Raw genomic sequence first — 14,906 nt, forward strand, 5'->3', positions numbered from 1 at the left:
GTCTGGGCACCCCTGGTCTAGACTCTAGCGTACTAATGTACCCTGTTCCAACGAATGCCAACAAGGAGCATTTCCTACCATTTCAGTAAGGAAAGTTTTCTTTTTTACCCTTTCAGTTTTATCTTTTACCTCCATATTGCATCCTTGGTTCCTATGTTCAAGTCATCTAAAATTACAGTACTTTCCCACCCATGTGTGTCTCTTTCCTACATGTCTCACTTATCCTATGTGTCACTTGACCATAGGGCTTATTTACAACGGTTTATTTCAGAAGCCAATTAAGCCCTTCTAGACCAAGTTGGCAGCCACTTGGCCCAAGCATGGAGACTGCTTGACTAACATGTATAAAAAAAATCAGCCATGTATCTACTGAACAGGGTAGAATACATTGTTATGTGAGGACCACATCGGAGGTGGTGGAAGCTCCAGGTTTTGCCTCAATCAATAGGGCACTGCACTCAATCAGAACAGGAGGGTGGTCAGACCAAGCAGCAACGAGCGCCACTATATGGAAATGCAAGAAGCACCTTAAGCAAAATTTTCCTGTGGGGAAATTTGCTGCAAATGCGCTTGTAGTCATAAATGACCACTCGCAAGTCTTGGGGTAAACTCGCACTTTGCTGCAATTTAATGAGATAATCACGACCAAGGTGATAAATCACAAATAGTATTATACTAATACTACAATAAGGCTTTTATAATTGGATTATAAAAAAGATTCATGATCAGATATTCTATAACATTGCTTCACTTTTTTCCATAATAGGTAAGCAACATATAGCTCTGTGTCCTTCCTGAATAGTTTCCTTGGCAACAGTGATATGCATTTTATAATTACATAATGGGACTGAATCATTGCTGAAACTCATCGTTCTGTAGGGCAGCAAACAGTGGCCGGGTAAACATGATATTGTTTTGCTTCTGTGTTCAGGGCCTTTTATAATAACCATGTGGAAAGACTCTTAATAGAAAAGAAAAGTCATTTTGGCATTTTACTGCCAATAGAATTGCCACATTAGTGCCACCTAGAACGCTATATTTATTCTGCAGAAAGCTTTACTATACCTGAGTAAAGAGCCCTAGATGTTCCCTCTGATAGCAGCTACTATTTTAGCTTGGTCTTGGTAACTTCCTGCTGCAGTTATAGCCGTTGGAAGCTCAGATCACACATTTTTTGCTTTTTAACTTGTTTATTAATGACCTGGAGGTGGGCATAGACAGTACTGTTTCTATTTTTGCTGATGACACAAAATTGTGCAAAACTATAAGTTCCATGCAGGATGCTGCCGCTTTGCAGAGCGATTTGACAAAATTGGAAAACTGGGCAGCAAACTGGAAAATGAGGTTCAATGTTGATAAGTGCAAAGTTATGCATTTTGGTAGGAATAATATAAACGCGAACTATCTACTGAATGGTAGTGTGTTGGGGGCATCCTTAATGGAGAAGGATCTAGGGGTTTTTGTTGATAACAAGTTGTCTAATTCCAGGCAGTGTCATTCTGTGGCTACTAAAGCAAATAAAGTGCTGTCTTGTATAAAAAAGGGCATTGACTCAAGGGATGAGAACATAATTTTGCCCCTTTATAGGCCACTGGTAAGGCCTCACCTTGAGTATGCAGTGCAGTTTTGGGCTCCAGTCCTTAAGAAGGATATTAATGAGCTGGAGAGAGTGCAGAGACTGCAACTAAACTGGTAAAGGGGATGGAAGATTTAAACTATGAGGTGAGACTGTCGAGGTTGAGGTTGTTTTCTCTGGAAAAGAGGCGCTTGCGGGGGGACATGATTACTCTGTACAAGTACATTAGAGGGGATTATAGGCAGATGGGGGATGTTCTTTTTTCCCATAAAAACAATCAACGCACCAGAGGTCACCCCTATAGATTAGAGGAATGGAGCTTCCATTTGAAGCAGCGTAGGTGGTTTTTCACGGTGAGGACAGTGAGGTTGTGGAATGCCCTTCCTAGTGATGTGGTAATGGCAGATTCTGTTAATGCCTTTAAGAGGGGCCTGGATGAGTTCTTGAACAATCAGAATATCCAAGGCTATTGTGATACTAATATCTACAGTTAGTACTAGTGGTTGTATTTATAGTTTATGTATGTGAGTGTATAGATTGGTAGGTGGGGGTTAGGTGTGCTGGGTTTACTTGGATGGGTTGAACTTGATGGACACTGGTCTTTTTTCAACCCTATGTAACTATTTGTAAGGAAGGGGGAAGTACTGTAAGTTCTTATGGGAGGGGGGAGCAGGAGAAGGGAGAGGGAGAGAGGAGAGAACTGAGCAGACTTAAGCCCCAAACCTGAAGGAGCCCTAAAAGAGAGAAAGTCAGATACCCAAAGAACATGTTCCCAAAAAAGGAGACAAGAAATCCTGTGTCTCTTCTGATAGAGGACTCAGTGCAGCGTTTCTGTGAGTGCTTATGGCTGTATTTACATGACCTTTCTGATAAAGCTTACTTAGTTTTTACCTTTCCTTCTCCTTTAAGGTGGCACTACATAGAGCAGTGATTCCCAACCAGTGGCTCATAAGCAACATGTTCCTCACCAAACCCTTTGATGTTGCTCCCAGTGGCCTCAAACAGGTGCTTATTTTTGAATTCCTGGCTTGGAGGCAAGTTTTGGTTGCATAAATCCATGAGTACTGCCAAACAGAGCCTCCTTTAGGCTGCCAGTCCACATAGGAGCTACCAGTTAGCCAAATGCAGCCTGTATTCGGCACCCCCAAGAACCTTTTTAAAGCTTGTGTTGCTCCCCAACTCCTTTTTACATTTGATAGTGGCTCAAAGGTAAAAAAGGTTGGGGACCCCTGACATAGAGGGATAAAAGATGCCAATTTAGCCTTTGTAGACCAAGTCGGCATTCTACTGGCCCATGTATTGAGACTGCACAATTCAAAAAAGTCAGTCAGATTTATTTCGGACGTGTTAGAAAACATTGTTACATGAGGACCACATGGACTCTCACGTAGTCCTCTTTTGGCAGGTCTGCGTAGACCCCTATTATGACCGAGTCATTGGCCAAGGGCTAAATAAATATATCAGCCTGAATTAGACCAGCACATTAAGGGTCAGATCCAGCAAGTGGATAAATACCTGTATATGTATGGCTATCTAAAGCAATGCAGTCTTTAACTTAAAGTCAAGTCAGTGATTTATTCTACAAAAAAATATGAAGAAGAAACTCAAAGATTTGAAAAAATCAATATACAGGAATGGGATCCCTTACCTGCAAACCCATTATCCAAAAAATTCTGAATTACAGAAAGGCCATCTCCCATAGACTCAAAATCAAAATATTAAAATTTGCAACATGATTTCCTATTTCTCTGTAACAATAAAACAGTACCTTGTACTTGATCCCAATGAAGATTACAATAATCCTTATTCGAGGCAAAACAATCCTATTGGGTTTAATAAATGTGATTTTTAGTAGACAATGCATGGAGATTCAAATTACAAAATGATCCCTTATCCAGAATACCCCAGGTCCTGAGCATTCTGTACAGGTATGGGACCTGTTATCCAGAATGCTGGAGTCCTGGGGTTTTCTTGGTCTTTCTGCAATTTGGATCTCCATAACTTAAGTCTGCTAAAAAATGATTTAAACATTAAATAAACCCAATAGGGCTGTTCTGCCCCCAATAAGGGGTAATTATATCTTAGTTGGGATCAAGCACAGGTACTGTTTTATTATTACAGAGAAAAGGGAATCATTTAACCATGAAATAAACCCAATAGGGCTGTTCTGCCCCAATAAAGGGTAATTATATCTTAGTTGGGATCAAGTACAGGTACTGTTTTATTATTACAGAGAAAAAGGAATCATTTAACCATTAAATAAACCCAATAGGGCTGTTCTGCCCCCAATAAGGGGTAATTATATCTTAGTTGAGGATCAAGTACAAAGTACTGTTTTATTATTACAGAGAAAAAGGAAATCATATTTAAAAATTGGAATTATTTGCTCATAATGGAGTGTATGGGAAAAAGCCTTTCTGTAATTCTGAGCTTTCTGGACAACGGGTTTCCAGATCAGGGATATCATATCTGTACCTGTACTAAGGTTTCTACTTTCCTGGTTGACTTTTACTGTCCAGCAGGAGGATATGCTGATCACCACAGTAATAAAGGGCTGGGAATGAGCAGATCAGTGATGTCATAGGGGTGGGTCAGTGATGTCATGGGGCTGGGAATGAGCAGATCAGTGATGTCCTGGGGCAGGGAATGGGGGGTGAGTGATGTCATGGGGTGGGAAATATGCGGAGGGTGGAGGTTTGGAGAACCAGTTGAAGAGAGGATGGAGGGTTCACCAAGCAGATCTAGCTGCAAAACAGTTTAGGAAGGGGAGATAAATATGGCTCTAGCCTCAGCTTTTGAGTTTTTTCAACACTTGCTGGCATTGACAGGGTTAAATCAGTTGTTCAATTGATGATTGGCTGCTATGAGTCATCCCTGTGCAGGGAGCATCATATTTTGCCTTAATATAATTACCTTTATATAATGACTCTTATCCCAAGCTGACTCACTGACCCCCTTGGCACTTAGTAATAGGACCCAGTCAGGCCCAGACTGGCAATCTGTGGATTCTGGCAAATGCCAGAGGGGCTGCTGTAAGGTGCCATAGACAGTCACTATTTATTGGGCTGGTGGGGGGCTGTGGTGCCATAGACAGTCACTATTTATTGGGCTGATGGGGGGTGGGGGGCTGTTTGGGCCTCTGTGTACTTGGAATGCCAGGGCCTATTTTGACTCCCAGTCCAGGCCTGTGCCCAGCAAATGGTAACCAGAGGGCCCAGCAAATGGTAACCAGAGAGCAGTGTATAAACCAAGAGCAGCAGGCTACATGGGAAGGGCCCTGGGTTTAGAATCTCAGCAGAGCTTCCCAGCCGCTATTTAACTACTATGGGCAGCCATAAGAACGGGCAACTGAATCTGTAATGCCTGTACACGAGGTCAAGCAGGAACATGATGTGCGGCTACCAGAAACCACCATTTAATCTGCAGTCTGGATTTAATTAGTCCAATTAGGTTCTATGTGAATGCCTTGCAGGAGAAATGAGAATTAAGGAACATTATTTTCCCTATCTCTGTATCCAGGCAGCATTATGAGGCCGCTGGCATTACCCTTTCCACATAACAGCTTGTGCGGCTGAGGAATTCCTTGGCATGTTGTGATACTGTGCAGTCTGCATCGTCGCTAATTTTAGCAACTCCTTTTAAAAGCATAATGAGCTTCAATGATTCTAGTTAGGCAGCTAAATATTGACTGGAGGAGATTCCAACTGTGGAACAATTAAGTAAATTGCTATGTGCGCACAATTGGATTTATGGCCAAGGTACCGTGAAACACAGAACATATCTGGCTCATTTCAACCCCTCCCCCCCTGTCCAGGGTTTTTCCATTAAAAGCCAATGAATTCAGGCTACAAATGTCTGTATAACCTGTATAAAACTGTATTACCAGCCAGTAATGTCTATAAATGACTCTGGCGCCCCAGTCTATTGGCTCCCTGTTAGTAGTTATCCATCCTCATTTATGAAGCAATAGCAATGGGCTGCTTTCGTAAACAAATTACCATGTTTCTACCCAAAATGCAGTACTTTGATCCAGAAAGAAAAGTTTAATAGAGGGCACCCGCTATGTTGTGCACCCTGCAACTTCCCCACAATGTGCTAATATACAGGAACATAATTGCACCCACTATTCATGATTGGCATGAATAGTTGTGAAGCACAAGGGAAGAGATGGTGCTGTTCAGGAAGGGAAGAGATTATGCCATTTAGGGAGGGGAAGAGATGGTGCCATTTAGGGAGGGGAAGAGATGGTGCCATTTAGGGAGGGAAGAGATGGTGCCGTTTAGGGAGGGAAGAGATGGTGCCATTCAGGAGGGGAAGAGATGGTGCCATTTAGGGAGGAGAAGAGATGGTGCCGTTTAGGGAGTGAAGGGATGGTGCCGTTTAGGGACGGAAGAGATGGTGCAGTTCAAGAAGGGAAGAGATGGTGCCGTTTAGGGAGGGAAGAGATGGTGCCGTTTAGGGAGGGAAGAGATGGTGCCGTTCAGGAAGAGAAGAGATGGTGCCGTTCAGGAGGGAAGAGATGGCGCCGTTCAGGAAGGGAAGAGATAGCGCCGTTTAGGAAAGGAACAGATGGTGCAGTTCAGGAAGGGAAGAGATGGTGCAAGTTAGGGAAGGAAGAGAAGGTGCTATTCAGGGAGGGACAAGATGGTGCTGTTCATTGTTCTGTGCTTCAAATGTGTTATAACTCCCCTAGTGCAACAAGGGACTGGGTTTTCACTGAGCAGGCAGAATTCTGAGACAAGGAGCCTTTTGTATTTAGGGGAAGAAACCAGAACTGCTCTATCCCAACTTCCAACATACTCTAACATATTATTCGGCATCAGGGACACAACATGTCAGGGACAAGTTAACAAAGCAACACCAACACCAGTGCTTAGTTGGTTGCTGGCCCGTGTAAAGCCTGGGGGGGGGGGGGGGGGGGGAGTATTATCAGGCAGTATTGCTGGAAGAATCTGAATTTCCCAAGATGCATTAGCCTGTGACAGGATATTGTAATATTTTAGGAGGGGAAATATTTGTGTGGACAAAACTGCTATGGTTTATTTCTCAGTTAAAAAACATCCCTAATATAGTTGAAGCAGCAGCATCCATCAACCTTAAATCAGAATGCTAGGAATGCCAGGGTTTGTAGTCCAGCGATATCTGGCTAAAACAATACTGTAATAGAGGGTCTATCTACCCTTCACTAGCATACAGTACAAACACAAATCCAGCAAGTACATTGCAGTGCTCCCTAGTAAAATCCAATACATTATTTAAACATGAATCTAATAAAAAAAAAAACATACAGCAATAGAAAAATGTTAGTTTAATGCAAGGGGGTGGATTCCCAACATCTTAGAGGCACCCAGGGGAAACAAGGTGCAAGCGGAGCCGAGCAGCTCAGATGAAAGCTTTCCCACGCAGGTTCTCCTGTAACCAATACCCACCAACAGCCTTGTTATGATTCTAGCAGGGAGGGTGACCTACATTCATACCGACTGCTGTACAACACACACAGTGGAGCGGCTGCTTTTAGCTTTAACATAGTGCACCCCCCAGCTTGGTTCTACATGGATCCCAGGAATTAAATGTCTCTTTATGCTAACTATGCTTTTCTGGGATGAGCTGAAAATGGGGAAGTTTCAGAATGTAAAGAAGCACAATTTTTGGAGGTGGCTACAGGTATGGGATCTGTTATCCAGAAACCTGCTATCCAAAAAGCTCAGAATTATGGGAAGGCCATCTCCCATAGACTCCGTTTTTATCAAAGAATTCACATTTTGAAAAATGATTTCCTTTTCCTCTGTAATAACAAGACAGTCCATTGTACAGGTATGGGACCCGTTATCCACAATGCTCGGGATCTGGGGTTTTCCAGATAAGTCTTTCAGTAATTCAGATCTCCTACCTTAAGTCTACTAAAAAAAATATTTCAACAGTATTTACACCCCTAGGATTGTTTTGGCTCCAATAAGGGTTAATTATCTTAGTTGGGATCAAGTACAAGTTACTGTTTTATTAATACAGAGAAAAAGGAATCATTTTTAAAAATGTGAATTATTTGATTAAAAGGAAGTCTCTGGGAGACGGCCTTTCCGTGATTCGTATTTTCAGGATAATGGGTTTCTGGATAAGGGGCCCGATACCTGTACTTGATCGCAACTAAGATATAAGTAATCCTTATTTGAGTTTTTAATTATTGTCTAAATTGTTTTTTAGTAGACTTAAGATATGTAAACCCAAATTACGGAAAGATCCCATATCCAGAAAACCCCAGTTCCTAGGAATTCTGAATAACAGGTCCCATAACTGTAATTACATATGTAAAGTAAAGAATGCCCCCATTGCAGTCAGAATGTTGGACCATAGGGAACATTAGAACACAAGTAGGCTATATAACAGAATTTGAGTCATATGATACAATTCTATAAGTATATTTTTTTAAACTTCCTTGTGACTTTTCCCACAATGTACAATCCCATAAGCACAGGCATGAGATCTATTACAGGTATGGGACCTGTTATCCAGAATGCTCAGGACCTGGGGTTTTCTGTAATTCGGAACTTTCTGGATAACGGGTTTCCGGATAAGGGATCTCATACCTGTACCTGCAAACCCATTATCCCCAAAGCTCCAGAGCAGTCTTATTGGGTTTTTACACTTTGTTTTTGCAGTCTTCCATAGGACATAGTTCTAAAAGAACTATAATATTATAAGAAAAAGGATATTCTCTGCCTGTTTCTGGACGTCTCCCAAACAGTTAAACTCTAGAGAGGATTCTGAGGTAAAACGCTGCTGCTGATCTCTATCCAACCGTTTCCTCTCTGCTGGTTATCGAACAGTATGCCCATGAACAATATGGGCACCAGGTCAGTGCCGGAGGCAAGTCATTAACGCAATGGAAGAACAAGGGGAAGATAAACCAGTCCCGTTTGTGGATATTTTCGCCTTAGAATAAACATGACTGGTGTATTTAAATCACTGCCTATCCCTAAATCCCATGTAGCTTTATACACAGGCAGTGCAGCATGACGCCTGCAGTCCTTTATAAACACATGTGTATATGTAGATAGAAATACAGGTCTATATCAGTGTGTGCATGCATTCATAATAAAGGGCTTCAGATTTTATACTTATTGTAAAATACTTTTATATTCATGCACTTGCATATTCATGCACAAGAAATATTTCTAGATACCTGTATATATAATATTAACCTCACAATATATATGTATAAGGATACCCAATGTTTTTTTAAAAAAATCAGGAATACTTCTAATGCACACAATTGCTGGATTACCCTAAAGGCAAAGGGATCGAATTTAAGTGAACTGCAATCAGTGCAGCCCTTCTGGCTGGATTTTTCAATATGATTTCTCCAGAAATGGAGACTTGTTCTCTTGAATAATGTTTAGATTTCTGGATAACACCTTTCTAGATAATAGATCCCACACTATGTATCTTAAGAGTAAGATAGCATGCCCTGGAGCATGAAATGAATACATAAAGCAATTAGTGAGCACTAAGGGCTTAGCTTTGGAAAAGGAAATATAAGTAAATAAAAAATACATTTTGGTCATATTGGCCATGTAGTAAGTCCCATGTAGTATGACCATAACATTGGTTTGAATAATAAATCAGTCTTATTTTGATACAGGAAGGCTACTTGATCCCAAGATACAATGAATCCTTATTTGAAGCAAAATAATCCTACAATCCTATTGATCTTTTAGTAGACTTAAGGTATGGAGATCCAAATTACAGAGACATCCCTTATCCAGAAAACCCTAGGTCCCGAGTATTCTGCATAACAGGTACCATTTGTGAATATTTTGCAATACTAATAATAATGATAATAATAATGAATATAAAGTATAAATACAAGAAATACCATTTGCACAAGTAAATAAAATTAAATACTGTATGTGTGTGTATATAATTGTAATTGAGAAAAGAAGTGTGCAAGTGTTGCCCCTATGCTAGATATGCCATGGGCAGTAAGCGCCCCTCATTCTAGATATGCCATGGGCAATATGTTCCCCTATGCTAGATATGCCATGGGCAGTAAGTGCCCCTATGCTAGAAATGCCATGGGAAGTGCCCCTATGCTAGTTATGCCATGGGCAGTAAGTGCTCATATGCTAGATATGCCATGGGCAGTAAGTGCCCCTATGCTAGATATACCATGGGCAGTAAGTGCCCCTATGCTAGATATGCCATGGGCAGTAAGTGCCCCTATGCTAGATATGCCATGGGCAGTAAGTGCCCCTATGCTAGATATGCCATGGGCAGTAAGTGCCCCTATGCTAGATATGCCATGGGCAGTAAGTGCCCCTATGCTAGATATGCCATGGGCAGTAAGTGCCCCTATGCTAGATATGCCATGGGCAGTAAGTGCCCCTATGCTAGATATGCCATGGGCAGTACGTGCCCCTATGCTAGATATGCCATGGACAGTAAGTGCCCCTATGCTAGATATGCCTTGGGCAGTAAGTGCCCCTATGCTAGATATGCCATGGGCAGTAAGTGCCCCTATGCTAGTTATGCCATGGGCAGTAAGTGCCCCTATGCTAGATATACCATGGGCAGTAAGTGCCCCTATGCTAGATATGCCTTGGGCAGTAAGTGCTCCTATGCGAGATATGCCATGGGCAGTAAGTGCCCCTATGCTAGATATGCCTTGGGCAGTAAGTGCTCCTATGCGAGATATGCCATGGGCAGTAAGTGCCCCTATGCTAGATATGCCATGGGCAGTAAGTGCCCCTATGCTAGATATGCCATGGGCAGTAAGGGCACAGAGTTGCAGTATTTGCTATTAGGTGGTACTTTGTAATACTTCTATATAGCTGCCTGTGTAGCTCAGCCGTAGAAGGCAAGTTTGAGAATGGAAGGATACAAGCAAGGTGGGAAGGAGAGATCTCTAGCAGCAGTAGCAGTAGCAACAGATCAGTAGATAAGTGGAAAGATTACCTTAGCCAGAGTTTGCTGCAGTCAGTGCCCAAAGTACTGCTCAGCTCTCAGCTCATTCCAGGCAATTTCCCAGTGGCTGAGCAAGTGCTCTCCTGTTGTGAAGAAGAGCCATCCCGGGGCACAGGCAGGGGCACAGACTTAGGGATGCTCCGGTCCAGCGGCCGCATTCATGTGGGCATCCTGTAAGGAATGGGTTATAGATATCTGAGCACAGGCACAGCGATGGTTCTGGTATTTTGGGGAATCTGTGCTGATGCTTCACACTGCATTCATTCAAGCCCTCCTACTGACTGCAGAAGTCCCACCCCTGAAATGACTGTTATAGGAAAGCACAGGGCAACGGTGCATCCTCAGGAAAACACTCAGTACGGCAGCACCCAGGGGAGAGGGGGAACTCTGCACTGCAATTTCATTAGCCTGGCGCAGGCAGAGCGGCACAAAGCCCTATTCTCCTCTCCGCTACTCTTGCATTTACATTTTTTTTTGGCAATTCTTTAAAGCTTAGGAATGCTGTCCTTGTTTCTGTATATATATATATTTAGATTTATTAGTGCACAATATATATATATATATATATATAAATTCTAAAAATTCCTGACGATGATCCCTAGTGGATCGAAACAATAAATCTTCTCCAATTCTTTTCAACTGATTTGAGCTATACGTGCTTTCAACTGGGTATATATATAAAAAAAATTCTTAGTGCAGTATTTATGTATATATATATATAGCCTTATTGTCTGTAGTATGGGACTGCCATAATATATATATATATGTATATATATTATGGCAGTCCCATACTACAGACAATAAGGCTGTGAGATCTACTGAGCATTACATGATGACCCCAGTAGCACTCTCAGGATTGCCTGCATAGCAATGGTATGTATGGGAGGGTGGCCATGGGCTGTGGGCTTGGCTGTATGGTAGCCCCTCCTCAGTCCCTACTACCATGTTCATTTTGCTTCAAACAAGCAAACATTTAGCTGGGTGGGGGTGAGGAGGGTAGAAACTGTGTGCAACATCCATAGCAGAATGTCCCTCTCCTTTAAAGGTACAACACTAAGTAAGACATGCCTTATATTTGGTCGGTGGGACTATATAATATATGTATAGTCATGGCCAAAATCCTGTCCCCTCTGCACTTCTCTCTCACTCACAAATTCAATAAACTGATTGACAGAAAAATAAGATTGAAGCTGACAAAACCAGAGGGGCTATTTATCATACATGGGGCAGGGTGCAAAGTTAAAAAAAAAACAGGTTCAACCTGTCATGTTTTTCATACTTTTCCCCCTGCCCTATAGGTGAGTTCCCAAAAGCCAGCATGCAATGTACAGTAGTTGCAGGTAAATCTGTAACACCCTTAAAAGAATACTGTCATGGGAAAACATGTTTTTTTTTCAAAACGCATCAGTTAATAGAGCTTCTCCTGCAGAATCCTGGATTGAAATCTGTTTTTAAAAATGAAAACAGATTTTTCTATATTTCATTTTGAAATTTTACATGGGGCTAGCCATATTCTTCATTTCCCAGGGTGCCACAGCCATGTGACCTGGGCTCTGATAAACTTAAGTCACACTTTACTGCTGAGCCGCAAGTTGGAGTGATATCCCCCCCTCCCAGCAGAAGAATGGGAAGTGAGCAAGATTGCAGCTCCCAGTAGGTACCAGAATAGCACTCAATAGTAAGAAATCCAAGTCCGTCTTGGGACTCCTCCAGTTACATGGGAGCAGGAGAAACAATAGGTTACTTGAAAGCAGTTCTAATGTGTAGCGCTGGCTCCTTTTGAAACCTCAGACTCCGGCACAATGCTGTACACACCAATTTTCAACTAAAAAACAAAAACATTTGTTGGTTTCTTGGTACCATTTTAAATGGTAGAGTGACTTATTTGCAATTAAAACAGTGTAATTTAGAAATGAAAGTATCAGTATCCCTTTCAGATTGGCACCTGGCCCACTCTCAATACCTCCAAACTGTCTTTAACTTGAATTATTTCATCCTGGATGTGCTCCATAACCCTCCCTCTGGACATCGCCATGTCCCACCCATTTGAGGTCATAGTCTCATCCCTATTGTGTCCACCCCAAAGCTGCCAGTAAAATATCATCAGAAAGGTAGCAACCCTATTGGGACTCCATCATACTTAGTGAGAGGGTCCATCACCCTGGGGGCCATGGTAACCAGTGGGCAAATAAATGGAGCAACCTGGGGGAGGGCCCTGCTACCTTAGTAGTACGGGTTCCCCGTGAATACATATAAAATATTTTTCTTATAAATTTATCGGCACTGATGGTAAATTTTTAATACCCTATAAATCCCTCCCTTCCCTGACCCATTCTGCTGCCAGATTTCCCCCTTATGTGCCCCACCTATTTCCCTGCCCAATCCACCCATTTCCACACCCCTGTGTGACATCACCTCTTATTCCCCCACCCAAATGCCAGTGTTAAGTTACAATAAAGGTGCCAATCCTATTCACACAAGCATTTGCTCATGTGTTGCCATGCAATGGCTCCTTCATGCGTCCCACCGCAAGATAACCCATGAGGTATCAGAGCCCAGGATTTTCTATCAGTTTGCACTAAGTGTGCTGCAGAATGCAGGGTTGGACTAAGCTTGTGGGACACCCTGACTGGGTACCAGACACCCAGTTTAACACTGGTGGAATTAACTGGTGAAATTAAGTTGTGCATTTAGAGTAATGACAACAAATACCAATTGGTTGCTATTGGATCCAAGACCTGGAACAAACTTTGCACCTATTACCACTGTACTTTCCTGCAATGGCGGTTATATGTAGCATGTTATGGGGTTATACCAAATTCTTTGTCTAAAATTAATTGATCAGTGATCCCCAACCAGTGGCTCAGAGGCAACATTTTGCTCACCACCCCCTTTGATGTTGCTCCCTGCGGCCTCAAAGTAGGTGCCCATTTTTACATTTCTGGCTTAGTTAAGTTTTAGAGGCACAGTGACATATTTTTACTTCAAACAGAGCTTCCTGCAGGCCAGCAGTCCACATGGGGTCACCAAATAGTCAATCACAGTCCTTAGTTGGCATCCCCAAAGAACTTTGTGTGGCTCATCAACAATTTTTACAGTAAAAAAAAAGTTTGTGAATCCCTGGTCTAGACCTTAGTTTGGAATTGAACCCTTTACTGAAACGTTCCGATCGCACCCAGACTGGGATCCTATTCTTGTATATAAAGGACCCATCCCTGGAACGATGTCTCTAGAAAGGAGTCCCCTTTAGCTGCCCAAAGCTGTAGGCTCCTGCGTGAGCAGCTGCACTCAACATGACTAATAGATTCCCATTCTACAAGCTACTCTCCATCTGCCCAAATAAATCTGGGGCCATGCAAGAGAAACAAGCAGAACCAAAACAAATATAACCATGAAGGATCAGGCGCCATTGTGTCCCCCAAGCAGATCTTCTCAATGCCGCCCCTTCTCTTGCCTTATTTGCCCTCCTACCAGGCTGAAGAGAGGGGACACATCCCTACTAGCTAGAGCACAATAGCAGGAGCACCCCATAATATGCAAAACTGCTAAATGGAATCCCATACATATACCATTAGCCTATGGAGGAAAAAAAGAGATAAAAACAACCGGAACCACGCAGCCCACTATCACAAATGATTGTACCTACCAGATATAGGTTTTACCTAAAGCCATATCCCCCCCCCTCCCCTTGAAAACTTGCTACATTATGCAACCTGGTAACTATAGGAGCTAATTACACAATAGCAATGATAAAAAAAAACAGCAGTTACTAAGAGGCAGATGCAGTGTCTGTGATTCATCATTTGGATCCAATCGGAATATTGCTGCGGGATTTATGCCGGCAGCACGGGGCACACACAAATCTATTTTTAAGCTCAAATGCTTTGAAAATAGCATTTTCCTGCCAAACAGCTTTATGGATGCATAGTAAATATGTTGTCTTTTCAAAATTGCATTATGTACAAAGTGCAGTCTCAATGTGCAATATTGGATGTAAATTTCCATGCTTTTTACCCATTATGCAGCATTTTGCCCCCATAATTGCAGCGTAATTGCCGCCCAGCATAACTGCCCCCATGAGCTTCTTTGTGTCTGACATAATTGTGACCAGAGCTTTAAAATGAATGCATCTGTGCTCGTATTTGCTCATAAATCACAAGTTGCAGATAAAAGTGAAGATGGTGTCAATTGCAGTGTGTAGCCTCTATATCCGTGCAGTGTGTGCAAAGTTACTCCGAGGAAGCCCAAACAGCCCCCCACCAGGCCACTAAATACTCACTGACTATGGCATCTTACAGCAACCGCTCTGGCATTTGCCAGAATCCACAGATTGCCAATACAGGCCCAGGTATAGTGGGTCAGCAGGTCC

The 14,906-nt window shown here is 42.4% G+C and overlaps 1 protein-coding gene across 1 annotated transcript in view; it reads right to left on the bottom strand.

Moving 5' to 3' along the window:
• syt12 (synaptotagmin 12) overlaps window positions 1–10,825 on the bottom strand; it is a 40,327-nt gene extending 29,502 nt beyond the window's left edge. Inside the window, exon 1 of the mRNA XM_002936500.5 lies at window positions 10,529–10,825. The gene's annotated coding sequence lies outside the window, so the exon portion shown is untranslated. The remainder of the gene's footprint in view (window positions 1–10,528) is intronic.
• Window positions 10,826–14,906: the final 4,081 nt, after the last annotated feature.

The sequence above is a fragment of the Xenopus tropicalis genome, chromosome 4 (assembly GCF_000004195.4).
Source record: "Xenopus tropicalis strain Nigerian chromosome 4, UCB_Xtro_10.0, whole genome shotgun sequence".
NCBI lineage: Eukaryota > Metazoa > Chordata > Amphibia > Anura > Pipidae > Xenopus > Xenopus tropicalis.